General features: G+C 40.0%; 1 protein-coding gene across 9 annotated transcripts in view; it reads right to left on the minus strand.

Annotated features, from left to right (window-relative positions):
- Positions 1–14,070, minus strand: part of CYRIB (CYFIP related Rac1 interactor B) — a 95,346-nt gene that overhangs the window by 23,492 nt on the left and 57,784 nt on the right. For all 9 annotated transcript variants that reach the window (XM_038127164.1, XM_038127155.1, XM_038127161.1 and 6 more), the window contains exon 3: positions 6,545–6,581. The gene's annotated coding sequence lies outside the window, so the exon portion shown is untranslated. The remainder of the gene's footprint in view (positions 1–6,544; positions 6,582–14,070) is intronic.

Genomic DNA, 14,070 nt, shown 5'->3' on the forward strand with positions numbered 1-14,070 from the left:
TGTAGTTAAGCACAACACTATATGGAAAGCACATCTAATGAAGCAACAAAGGTTGTGTTCCAGGGATTTGAGTTTAAATTTTCATTTTGTCATGTAAGTGTAGCATAAATGTTCAATTCAGAGATATCTTTGGCAAAATAGTAAGTAAAAAACATGCATAGCATTAGAAGTCTAGCACTAGAGTGAAATACTACCATGTTGTAACACTTGCACTGTTATATAAAAACAAAACACTTACTGTCTTCCTATACTGTTTTTCTAGAAGGAAAATCCTATCAGCCAGTTTCAAGGCTTACTGAACAGTATCTAGCCATGAACACGGAGAAGGAAAAAAAAAAAAAAAGAAAAAAAAGAGAAAAGCAAAAAGAAATGAGGCAGTGGATAGGTGCCTGCCCACATCAGCTGAATGCAAGGCAGCCCTTAGCAACACATGGCATCACAGCCTGGCAGCCTATGGGAGCCCGCGTGGCGCTCTCTGCCAATGAAGCAGCAAAGCTTCACAACCAGGGAGAACACTTCTGCCCTCAACCTGAAATGCTGGAGACTGCTGCAGAGATGGAATGCTGGTAAAATGCACTGCAGGAATCCCTCTTTTCTGATGGTTGCAATACTCTCCCCAGATACAAACGTATTTTTCCTAGACCGATACATATTTATTTCTCTTCTGAATAGTGCTAGAGCAGCAGAGATGCCTTCTGACACATTCTAATCTCATCCATTGATTTTAGTGTTTTTTTTTAAAGTAATAAAGATCTGCCATGATACAAAATCCCAAAGTAATATCATACATACTAGAAAAGAAATAATTGGAGTCAATATTAAAAAAATAGTAGTCATCACTCATTATCACCATCAGATTTAGGAAGGAGAAGCTTGGTGCCATTAGCTTGAAGCAAGTTTTATTTTGGATAAGCTGGCTTCATTTTCAGGATTCATCATAGCTCTAGTATAATCACTAATATTAAGTTAACAGTTCAGATTGTGTCCCCTGTGTAAATCTGAATCAAACACATGAGTGAAGTGCCAGAGCCACCCCCAGTTCTGCACAAAACACACAGTTTTCCTTCAGTGATGGACAAGCTTTTCAAGCAAGCATTAAGACTTCAGCAGTTTTTACAGACACTTTTGGGACAGACTCCCAGTCCAAACCCACGCCCAGACCTGCACACAGCTCTGCACTGCTGACACCCAGTGGCCACAAGCCAGGGACTGCAAACCAACCACAAGAAGAGTAAAATACATACAGGCGAAAAATCCCCCTCCAAACTCCCTAAAACAGCCTATATCACTGAATTATTGGGGCTTCAAACATCAGTATCTTATCCAAAAAGTGGAAAAACAAATTATACAGTCAGATAGGAAATGTTTTAGTACAGAAAAGTAAGCATTCAGACTACTGAAAAGCTGTTTGAAGCTGCCTCTGATGTCGATTCATTTGGCTAAACTGACTTTGATACAATAACCTGTTTTAGCTGAAGTTGTTTTGGTTTTTGGTTTTTCTGGGTTTTTTTTTGAAATCACACATCATCAATAAAGTCTCCTTTAGAACAAAACTGAATTCAAAACTTGTCATATCAGGAGGATGGAGGTCTGCCAGGGAAAACAGACTAGTGAATAGACTCACATTCCTCAAAACCAGAATTGTAAAGTACGGTCAGAGGAGTGTTTATTCAGTCCATTTTTCCTCTTAGAGGAAATCAAGGGAAAGGCACTGAAGAATCCACAGTTTCTTTAGAAGTAGTCTTAGCGCCTTGTTAATTTGGGAACATTTTAGTGGCACAGCTGACACTGAATAACGTATTTGACAGGGGCTACAATAAAATAACTAAGCATGCTCACATAAGTCTGGAATAAACCCAGTTTGTCTAGAAGAATTACGCTTGTTTTTAAAACAGAACTTGTATTGAATAGGGCAGAGACTATGCGCCAGAAATCTGCTCTAATTTACTCTTCAACAAGCAACTGCACAATTTTTCCAAGCATGAATCTGGGATTAAACAATAATTAATTACGCTTTCCTTTTTCAAAAAGGCACAAGCCCAACATGCTTCGACTTAATTCTGCAAAATGCTCTTTTTAATTCCATTACAAACCCACCTTTTCCCTTCAGTTCAGGGACATTTCCACTGGAGGGCAATCCCCGCTCTGCTTTCCCCTCCCGCGCCGGAGGTGCGCAGAGCCGCCTGCAGCGCTGCGGCTCCCCAGCAGAGGGCGCTGCGCTCCCGCCGCACCCCCGCGGCAGCGGCGGCGGAACGCGGCCCGCCCCGCCCTCACCGGGAAACGCGGGCCGAGCTCCACTCCGCCTCTCGCCACGAAAACCGGGAACCTTTTTATCAGGCTGAGGCAGATTTACACGTTTTTTATTCTTTCAGAGGAAAGCTGCTCACTCTACGAAAGATGACATGCCTTTAGAACTGGGCTAAACTACCACATTGCTAAGAAAGTTTCGTATTTCCAGGATGTCAGCCTGTAATTTAGGAACCCTCAAGCTCTCATCTCCAAAAAAGAAAAACCAAACCCAACAATAATTTGTATGGTAAGTCATTCTCCTGCCAATCACCTCTGTATAAAGAAAAAATGCAAAACCCCAACCAAAAATGAAAAAAAAGCCCAAAAACCCCAAAACCAAACCTGAAAGTTTTATCTAAACGCTAAAAAAAAAGTAGGAAGTTAGGAACTGAAAACATAACTAGTCCAGTTGATGTGCCATTTTTCAGTTGGTATTTCACACGTGAAACAGCACTCCTCTTCCAGCCTCCTTGATTTGGACGTGGTTTTCTTTCAGAGGAGCTGAATTCCCATCTATCAGACCACCACACGTATCAGTATCAGAGCTGGGTGAAGCTGCACTGAGGATCCCACAGCCTTGGCAGTGCTGCCATCGAATGCATCCGGACAAGGAGTACAAGCACTCTCACGGTTCTGCAACACTCAGGTAAAATGTTTTCTCCGAATGTTCAGTTCCAAAAATGTTGCATCCCTTCAGTGCCTTGGCTTGCAATCCGGCACTAAAGATGTCATGGCAAATTATCTCGTCATCAAGCTGACGGATATTAATAGCCATTAACAAATTCCATCTCAAGGGACTTCTACTGGAATGTCAGTGCTAAACCACAAACCTTGTGTGTATGAACTTTACACTGACTGTCCATCTGAGAATTCAGTTCAGTGACACAGCAGCTCTGAAGTATCAAGGAGGAAAGGAAGGCCTATGGCCTTCCAAATCATGGAGCTGGAAGGGCAGGTTTCCATATTTCAGGACAGCTTTCTGATTATTCTGTGGACTTTCCTTTTTCTGAGACACCAGTCAGACAGTATGTTTGCAGGATACAGAAGGCTAATGAAGCACATCAAGATGATGATGGTACAACAGAGGATGAGTAGCAGGATGATGCTCCTTCCCATCCCATCTGTTTTCAGAAACAGTAACACACAGACAGGCATTAGGCAGGGCACAGGGATAAATCTGGTCTCCACATGGTTGTTTATTTATTTGAAGTTTCAAAAGTGACTCCTTGCAAGATCAAGGATCTACAGCCATCCTTGTTACATCCAGTTTCTTCTTCAGATCCCCTCAAAAGACATACCACCAACTACTTTTACTGAACCTGGATAGTTTTTCTTGTTGGAAAGCAAGTGTTAAAAAAATCCCAACTAATCAAAAAACCAAAACCAAAACAAAACAAAACACAAAAAAAAAAACAAAAACAAAAACAAAAAACCCCAAAAAACCACAAAAAAACAAAAACAAAAAAACAAAAAAAATACAACCCCACCTGACCAGAATGGGTCAGATTTCTGCCACTGGTGGTCTGCTACAGATTTCTGGTCCAGATTTACATAGCTGCGCAAATATGATCATTTTTTTATCCCATTTTCCATTTCTCCCATCATCTCAAATTTCATTTTAACCTTAAAATCAAACTAAAGGTACCCAGTAAGGCTAAAATATTATAAGACAATTAATTCTCATCCACCTGTTGGAAATATGGAGAAACATTTGCTATTCTTCAGTGATATCATACAACCTGAAATCCATTAAGATCAGTAACAAATACACAGAATATCATGCAGATGATTTTATGATTTTCTGCAGTGGTCCATCCATGAACTCTACTGGTCCATCTCATTTCACAAGAAGTTTGCAGCAGTTCCTGGGGAAAACCAGGTGCATGGGCAGAATGGAAAGACATTAAGAATACTGAACATCTTGAAAAATCCCACCTAGCTCTGAAAAATACTCCAGCTGAAAATACATACTAGAAGAACCACAAATACATGGTATCCCTCTTCCTACTATTCCTTAAGCACCTGCTCACACAAAGATTTAGGTTTCACTGAATATTAAGCTTTTTTTCAGGTTTTAACCTTATTCAACAGCAACATCTAATTCAGTTTGTCCTATTCTTTAAAACTTATCAAACTCTTCCGTAGTCTTCAGTTCTTTACATGTTGCTTGGGTAGGGTTTGCCAGTCCCTCCCAACTGTGAACACTGGTGATTTCCTGATGGCTTATGATGCTGTCAAGCATCTGGCAGCTAACTCTGTCTTGGCATAGCTGGAGAAGTTGAAAGCATCAGGAGTCTGACACCCCAGCTTCTGCTGAAGTAGACACCCCATCACCTTGACTTACAAACGTTCTCCCTTCAATACCTGAAACACTGTTGTTTCAGTTTCTTCACAAAAAACCAGAAGTTATTTGCCATGTGCTGTAGTCATTTGCTGGACAGCATTCTTCTTCCTGCAGGCAGTATCATTCCCAGCAATGCAACCTGAGTTTTCCTAGCTTTTCTGGACGACTCTCACCTTCCTAAGCAGAAGCAGCATTGCTCTAGTAGATGACTAAGTGGAGGCTGTGAAAGGATGTGCAAAACCAAGTGCACACATGCAGAGGGAAGAAAGATGGTGATCCTGGAGAGCCTGGACTTGCTGAGATAGACCCATGGTCTGACTCACTTTAATGACTTTAATAATGTTTAATTTGTAAATGCACACAATGCTGTAAATTAAAAGTCTGCACTAGTTCCAACTGCAGCTTTAACAATACCCTCAAGGACTTTTTAAGTAAAAGCTATTAAAGGAAAAAGGTACTACTGCTACTCCCACATGGGAGCAGAGATCCACCTGCAGCCTGTGGAGGACCCTGCGCCAGAGCAGGTGAAAGCCCAAAGGAGGCTGCGACCCTGTGGGAGCCCATGGTGGACCCATGGTCCTGGTGGCAGGACCTGTGGCCCTGTGGGGGACCCACACTGGAGCAGGCTGTTCCTGCAGGACTGCACCCCATGGAAGGGACCAACACTGGAACAGTTTGTGAAGAACTGTAGCCCTTGGGAAGGACTCATGTTCAAAAAGTTTCTGGAGGACTGTGTCCTGTGGGAGGGACATCCCACGCTGGAACAGGGAAGGGCTCCTCTCCCTGAGGAGGAAGCAGTAGCAGCAGAAACAAGCTGTGATGAACTGACCGCAATCCCCATTCCCCAGCTCCCCTGACTGAGCAGGGAGGGGAGAGGCAAAGAACTGGGGATAAAATTAAGACTAGTAAGGAAGAAGGGGTGGGGGGGAAGGAGCTCTAATTCTAATAGCAATAAAATTCAACTAATTTTCCTAAGCTGAGTCTGTTCTGCCCATGACAATAACTGGTGAATGATCTCCCCCCAACCTTACCTCAATCCATGAGCTTTTTGCAGTATTGTGTCTCCCTTCTCCAACTGAGAAGGGAGTGATAGAATGGCTCTGATGGGCACCTGTATCTAGCTTGGATTAACTCTCAACACAAATCCATTTAACCAGCTTCCCAGAATTCAATGGCTTTTTGATGATTAATCAAAAACAGAAGAAAAAGAAATCCCACCTCACATTTGGTACCATTACCTTCCCAATGTGGCAGAAGATTAATGGCTGTGCTGGCAAAGCACAATAAACACGAAGTACAACACAGACACTCTATGCAGTAGCTTAGATGACAAGCAGCAGGTTATACAACTAAGAGCTAAAAACTTCACATGAGCACGGGCTACCTCTTCAGTCTCACAAGCTGGTTCAGAGTACTGGTTCCTGGCATAAGGGATCTGGTTCAGCTACACAGTAGCTTTACTAAAAAGACAGAGAAAAACCACCAAAACATTATCTACTCATGCAAATAGTTCAAGAAGTTGCACAGTCTTCTAGGGTAAGTTCACACAAGTGGCCAAACCACTTTGAGTATAATGGAAATGCCTTCTTTGAAGTAATGAGACTTCACATCACTCTGGTGAAGAGTTTTCAAAATCAGCCTCGCCAAGCTCTGTGGTGAGGCCCTGTGGAAGCAAAAACCAAATCTTTGCAGCCGGGTTTAGCATCTTTAAACACAGAGGCATAAATTGTCAGGGATCAGGACTCCCAGAGAACACCACAAATTTCACAAGTTCTTGAAGGAAAAGAGGGAAAACAAGTTCTTGCAGGGAAAATGACTAATTTTGAAAGATTCCCATTTTCTGTCCTTTAACATACTACAATTTTGCTTATTTGTCAGCAGTTTCCAAGCAGGATAAGTTTCAATTCTTACCTACAGCCAGTGCTGCACTCTGTTCTTGGCCTCCAGTCTGTTTTAAAAAGAAAAAAAGAGATTATGGAAATTAGTTCTTTTACACCAAAAGTCTTAAATGCAATGCAATGTGACCTTGGAAAAGCAAACACACTTCTGTTCCAGACACACTGTTCTTATGTATCTACTTCATAAACATAGTCCTGGATCCATACGCCACCTGGACTTTTAAAAGTCTTCTATGTTAAGAAAATGTAATTCAGAACTGTGTTTTATCTCTAGGCATACAAATAAATAGGAAATACCGTTATTTGGCAATGAATGTGCTTCCAGGGAAAAATGCTGCCATATTAGACAATGCATAAACACATATATTCCAGAATAAATTTAATAACTAAAGAGTCAAAGCCGCAATAAAATACCAGGGGCAAACTGTTCCACTTGCATTTCACATTGCTTTAACAAGAAAATCACACAAGATTCTAATCCAACCACACAAGTGTGCTCTTGAAAAAATTCAAGGCTTGCATGCTGACCTCCAGAGAAGGCATTTTGAAGTCACTGAAAACCATTTGCTTAACAAAGAAAACTAGTGTTCTTGGACAGCCTCAGTGTGCTGCACACATCATTACCACCGTCATAACATGGTGAAATAATTATGTTAATAGTACAGTTTAAAGGAGAAGATATGGAGTATTGCAGTAACTGAAAGCTTCACAGGAAATAACAGGGTAACATTAGCTAGGGACTATAGTGAGAATGACTCTTCACAGCCCAGAGAACTGAACATAAGCAAAAACATGACCAGACACATTTACAACTGTAGAAATTTAACTCTCCATTCTTTTCAGTGCACACATCTATCTCAAAGAAGTTTTCCACTTTACCAGGCTTAAGTTTGGGTAGCAGCTGCTTTTGCTTTTTTCTTATTGAGTTCAGCTTCCCCTTACTTTCTCAGAAATAAGCAACAGCCAGTACTTCAGGACAGCAATATGGCTAACAGCACTGTCTTTGTAGGAGCTGCTGCAATTCCCTAAAATGCACCTACTCTCATTAGACATATTTGAAATATGTTTTTTTTTTTTTCCCTTCTCACGACTTCAGACTGCTCAATTTGTGCTTTGACTCAACACAACAAAAATAAAACTCTGGAAATTGCTAGTCCCCGGCAGGTGAGGGCTGAACACAACTGGGATTGCAAAGAGAAACTGAAACCAAAGCATGACCCAACACTACTCTAAGAAGGTAATTTCCTGAAAAAGAGGGAAAGAAAAGTCAGATAGGACTGAGCTATAAACAAAAACAAGCCTAAATTCATTAGAATGAGCAGACTGTAGAAATAAATTTGAAAATGAAAGGGAAAAAAAGCCCACTGTTGCAGCTAGCTTAGGGACTTAAAAAAATGTCCTCTAATGGTACTAGTTCATTTCTACAGAAACACACCTATTTCCAACTGATAGAATTATTAGGAAAAAAAATGAGGTCAGGCCTTTCCATCTTTCTGGACACAATGCTGCACACATAGAGACATAAGCACTTACCACCTGCAAGAACAACATGCTGAAGCTCAGGTGGCTTGTCCTGAAGGCTTCAATGAATGAGTGGAAGTTAATAATTAACAAAGCCTTCTAGGACTCCTGTGGTAATGAAGGCAGGAGGAGAACAGCAAAGCCATTAGGCAAAAGGGAAGCAGCCAGGAAAGTTGAGAATTATAGGTCAGTTGGACTATCATCAATAACAGGCAGAGGGATGTTAGCACAGGAATCCATTAACTGGTTTCCTATCTTTTAGTACCTATGAACAAGCCTTTGAGCAAAACAGCTCACACTGAGCACTGCTGATGCTGTCGCTTGGTTTATACTGGCAAGCTGATAGGTATTTGATTTTTTTACATAGTGTGACTTCACATCACAGTATTTTAAATTTAGAGGTTAGCACTGAGCAATAAAATAAAGCACTGCCTAAATGGATAAGAAATTGATTTGCTGATCCCTAGTCACGGAGGAACACCAGCAAAGATGTATTAAAAATAGACAGATGCTAACTGACTGGTGAACTGGATTCTTTAAAGAATTTATTTTCGCACTTTGGATACACCTTAATTTAGACTAAAGAGTTTCTAAATTAAGAACTCTTTCAGGTTCAACATGCACTATTTGGGTTTTCATGCTGGGATAGAAGATTTGCAAAACCTCTGAGCTTACTTCTGACTTATCCTCAAGGTTTAGATCTGCAGATTACTATAGAAATACCACAAACAGGCACAAGATGAGACATGCAAAATATACAACTTAATAGGTAGTGAAAATTGAATAATTCAGACCCAGCACTTTTCAATTCCTTGCGATTCTAAGGTCGTCAAATATTTAATGTTACATTACAGAGAAAAAAGTTCTGGGCAGGAAAATTAGCTTTACTCAATGGGTTACAGCTCATGGACTCAAACAGCAGAGAGATTAATGCATCCTATCCCAGGAATCTCATTTAGACACACAAGCCCCTCCCTTGAACTGCAGCCTAACTTCACCACAGCAGAAAGAGGCCAAAGCATACATCCAGCCAATATCTCAGGCCAACTACAACAGAAATTCAAATTGTCACAACAGTTGAAGAACCAAAAAGGAAAACTGTCTAGAGTCATCAGAGAGGGACAGTGAACCATCCAAGCTGCAGCATAACAGAAACAAAACCAAGCATCATTCAGTTTGTCAGAGCAAAAGCCTGCAGCTGACAAGTCAAATGGTACCCAGATAAAAAAGATGCAGTAAGTAAACTTGGCATCATTGTGAATGATGAAACTGGAGAAAAAAACCTCAATGAAAACTGGCTAACCACTGAGTAAGCCCTGTGCTTTGGGCATCCACCTCATATTGAACTGATGCTGCTTAACTCAGCAATACGTGAAAACAGATTTCACATGAGAACAGCTAACCATTAACTTCCAGTATGAAACCACTGTCTTCTGCCCATCTCTGGCTGAACTAATTAAGGAGCCTCTACACTCAGGCACAGACTTGTCAGTGACTGTCAGTCATGATTTGCTACAAGAATGATGATTTCTTCAGGCTTTCCAACACTCACGTTCTGAAAACACTGAGAGGTAAGAAATAATAACAACTTTGCACCAAGAATCTAAATTACTTTCTGTCTACTCAACTGGTATCTCAGCTCATCAGGGAACTTCAGAAAGCATGAACTTCACAAAGCTCACAACATTTACTACCAAAAGCTTGCATGAGATTCATGTACTCTATGTGAAATACTGGGCACCCAGACTAAAGCTGTTTTCAAAACACAGTAGACTGCTACTCTGCCAGGGCAGATGTTTAAATTCCTAGTTTGCAGTTCAAGCTTGCACTAGGACTCCTCTTGGTAAGCACCACCGCCTTGAAATCCATGTGAACCAGCTGTGGACTATGGCACAAATGTTCTCAGTTCATTCATCCTAACAGCCCCTGGATACAGAAGAGAACAGGATCTAGATCAAAGACTACCTACCCTGGCAATTTTTAGATGTTCCGGCTCCTCTTGGTTCAGTTTCAGACTTGAAATAAAGTTTGTGGAAACAGCTCTAAAAAACCTGTTACCCTCAGAAGCACACACTAAAACATAAAAACCAAGTCCAGTCCAAAACAGAACCACAAGTCAAATGCATTCCACATCTTGTGGGTAATGAAAGGGAAAACTCAGAAATGTTTAGTAACAAAATCTGATTTTTACTTCAGTAACAATAACAGATGTCTAAGCTATAAAAAATAATTCATTGCTAAGATCAAATTTCAAAGGGAGTTTCAGGGCATCTGCAGATGAACCCATGGCTCAATGCTAAATGTATGTGAACTCTGGTGTTTAACACCAGTGATTGTAGACAAAACAAATAAAAAAAAACCAAAAAAAATTTAAAAGACTGCAAAAATTATTAAAGCAAGTCCTGTGTCTAATAATCAATTACTCAAACAACTGAACTTTCTACTTTTGGTAATATATTCTGTATTTTGGTAACATAACTCCTGTATTTCTTTTGAACTTTGATAAATCCAAACACTGAAGTCATTTAGTACTGGATATAAAACATGAGCAGAATTTTTAAGAACTCTCTAGAATTCAGGTTTTCACTCCTCAAAAAAACTACTGAAATATTCCTAATATTTGAGATATCCTTCCTAAATTGGGATATCCTTCCTACACCTTTAATGATATTGGCATTTGGCATTAGCATTTGTTCTCCACTGCATGTTTAACTTCCCCTTGACTACCTGGCATCCCTGTTTTGCCACAGAAGATGCTTCCTTTGTTTTTATGCTGCTAACACCCAGTTGTGAAGTGCTCCTGAATACCACTCGAGTGATTCAACAACTTATTTATCGAAGATATACGGATGATATAATTTCTTAGGAATATGACAGAGTTTAACAGAGTTCTGGCTCACTATCATCAAAATAGAAATGAAACCAAGAAGTTTGCAGCAGTGTTCATCCACTTGCACAACATAAAGAGTAAGACAAGGAAAGGCCAGCAGGGCTTTCCCATTCACATTATTAGTGGTGTAGGAGCAGCTCTGAGCAATGCCAAGACCCAGATCCCTATTCCCTAATGCTTGAATAGAGGAGTCCTTTTTCCTTATAATCTAGAGTTCTACTCTCAGGGTAAAAAAAAAAAAAAACAAAAAAAACCAAAAAAAAACCAACAAACCAAAAAACAAAACAAAAAAAAAAAAACCCCACCAACAAAAAAAACCAACAAACACTTTCCTCAGGAGAGTACTAGGTCACATGAACAGCAAGGAACTTCTACCACAAAAAAACCCAAAAAAACAAAAAACCAAAAAATCCCAACAAACAAACAAACAAAAACTCAGCCACAGAAGTTACAGTCACTTACCACCTAAAAGATCTTTTTACCGGTTTCAGTGAGTTCTAACCATCGACTGTTCATGAACAGTATCAAAAATTGAGAGCTGAAGCCCTAGTCACCCCTCTGATAGGTAAGACTCTAAGATGAGCTTAGACCTAAGCTGATAATGCTACAGCTATGGAAGTATCCCACACAGCATCTCTGCTACTCAGAGATGTGTTTATTGGATGTGTTTATTTCAGATTGCTAAGAACACAGTTTAGATTTTTAAAAGCCTGAAAAGCCCTGCCTGTGGACACCAGCAGCAGTAAGCTGCGTCACAGGCTCAGGGCTGAGCAGTTTCTAGGTGACAGTCAAGCAGTTCACTTTGACTCCTGCCCCCAGGGCTGCCTCACTATGCAAATCTCAGCACAGGCAGCTCCTTCCAGTTGTAACTCATCCACAAAAGGAAGCAGGACTTTCCAAAGGGTGACTCCATGAGAGCCTTGGGACAAGCAGCAATTTCTGTCAAGGAGGACAGAAGAGCTCTGCTCCTGTCAGAGGAACTGTCACAGAGCATTGAGACTCTTGAAAGTGCCTCCAGCTTGTCCAGGAGCTCTGTGAGCTCCACCTACACGAAGATTTGCAATAATTGCTGCAGCTACAATTAAAAAACAGAAGAGGGCAGGGTATGAAGAAGCTTTTCCAATCAGCTGTACATTGCAGTAATACAGTTTTGAAATTATTCTAGTAAAAACATGGATGATTAGAATACTAAAAGCAATTGTATCAATCATTAGCTGTCCAGAAAGGAAGAATCTAACCATGATATTTTAACCTGGGATCTCAAATGTTTATTGGGTAGGATGTGAGATGGAAAAAGACAAGAATTACAGAATACAGGGTAACAAACATGAGAGAAATAACATGGGAATGTCCAGGTCCAGTTCCTAGGGACTGTTGTGTGTATTCAACAGCTTTGTCCAAAGGCAGGAAAATAAAACTAAAAAAAGCAGAAGCTATACAACAAGGTCTTAATTCCTGCATTGTAATTTAATGGCACTGAGTCTCAACAGCTGCACACTGTTTTTTTTCAATAATTTCTCAAATTAATTCCATGATCACCTAAAGGGAGGCAAGCTGCATCAGAAGCAGTTCAGGTGGGACATTAAAGAAAGCTTCTTCACTGAGGGGGTGTCTGGTCACTGGAACAGGCTCCCCAGGGAAGTGGTCATGGCACCAAGCCTGACAGAGCTCAAGAAGTGTCTGGACAATGCTCTTAAGTCATATGATTTAGTGGTAGAGAGTCCTGCAAGGAGCAGAGAGCTGAACTTTGGGATCTGTGTGGATCCTTTTCAACTTGAGACATTCTATGATTCTAAATAATAAAACTGCAGTTATGTGGTCAAGGAGTAAGCTGAACACTAGCAAGAACTGAAGGACTATAGTTCAAGTGCCTACAGAGGTAAAAAAAAAAAAAATCTTCCTCCACAAAACCTAGAATTCTTCTTTAACAAGTATTTTTGAGTTCTTCTCTAAGTCAGGAAATGAAATAAGCAACATCTGACATTAACCTAATAGAATACACCACATAAAACTGAGTATGAACCTCCACAGTCACCTGTCTTAACAAGCACAGCTTTTCAGGTCAAATGTCTTTGTCACGAGAAAAGTTTACATATTTTGCTGCCCTGTTTAAGAGTGACTTTTCAAAAAGTCAAAACAACCCTTAAACTAATGCCTTTGATTTGAAGGCTCATTGAACAAACAGAATTAAACAGTTCATGTTATCCTGAGCAACTATTTACAGGTAAAGAAAAATAGCAGCTTTACCTTCATAAACAAATCTGCATGGCTCAAGTCTCAAGCAGAGCACAGTTTACTAAATAAGCCTTTAAACCAAATTCAAAACTCAATTATTTTTAAACTGTTCTTTTAACTGTTGCAGTAGGACTACTACACGTAAAGGAAAGATATTTTGGAACAGCTCAACACTGAATTCCACTTGATTACAGTGAAAAAGTAATTGCAGATTACGAAGATCTTCATTCAAGGTTTAACTTATTTTATATCTACTGTGAAAAAAAAGATACCACATTATGTTCCCTCAGCACAGGCACATTATTTATATCAATAAGGCACATTATTTATATTGATAATACACACTACTAAACTTTAAAAAACACAGCATTGCATAAAAGCTTCTAACACCTCAATTTACTCCTGTGCTATTGCAGCGAGGCACATTAAACAAGCCCCCAGGATAAAACACAGCAAATAAGTATAAGACAGCTCAGTTCAGCCTAAAACAAGCCAGCTATTCCTCTTTTTTTGCCTTAGACATCACTATTAATGCAAAATAAATGCATGCTGGTAGAACATCAGTATCACGATCAGAATTTCTACCACATTATCTTGAGTGTCAAAATCACAACAAGTACTTAACCTCCCTGTACTAAGAGCCATTTAACACAAACCCACTTTCACATGAATGAGAAATCAATTCAAGAGGCTCTGCTGAATTTACAGACAAACCTACAACAATATATTTAGAGCACAATATCAAAGGAGATTGTTTTTAAGTTGTGGCACAAATGGGAGGTACAAGTGGTTTCAGTTGTCAAAAAGGCAATTTTTCTTAACATATTTACATTCTATAACATCACTGTGGCAGGTTACTCTTTTACCCCTGATATTCCCATGGTATCTGCGGG

Source organism: Motacilla alba, chromosome 2 (genome assembly GCF_015832195.1).
Source record: "Motacilla alba alba isolate MOTALB_02 chromosome 2, Motacilla_alba_V1.0_pri, whole genome shotgun sequence".
NCBI lineage: Eukaryota > Metazoa > Chordata > Aves > Passeriformes > Motacillidae > Motacilla > Motacilla alba.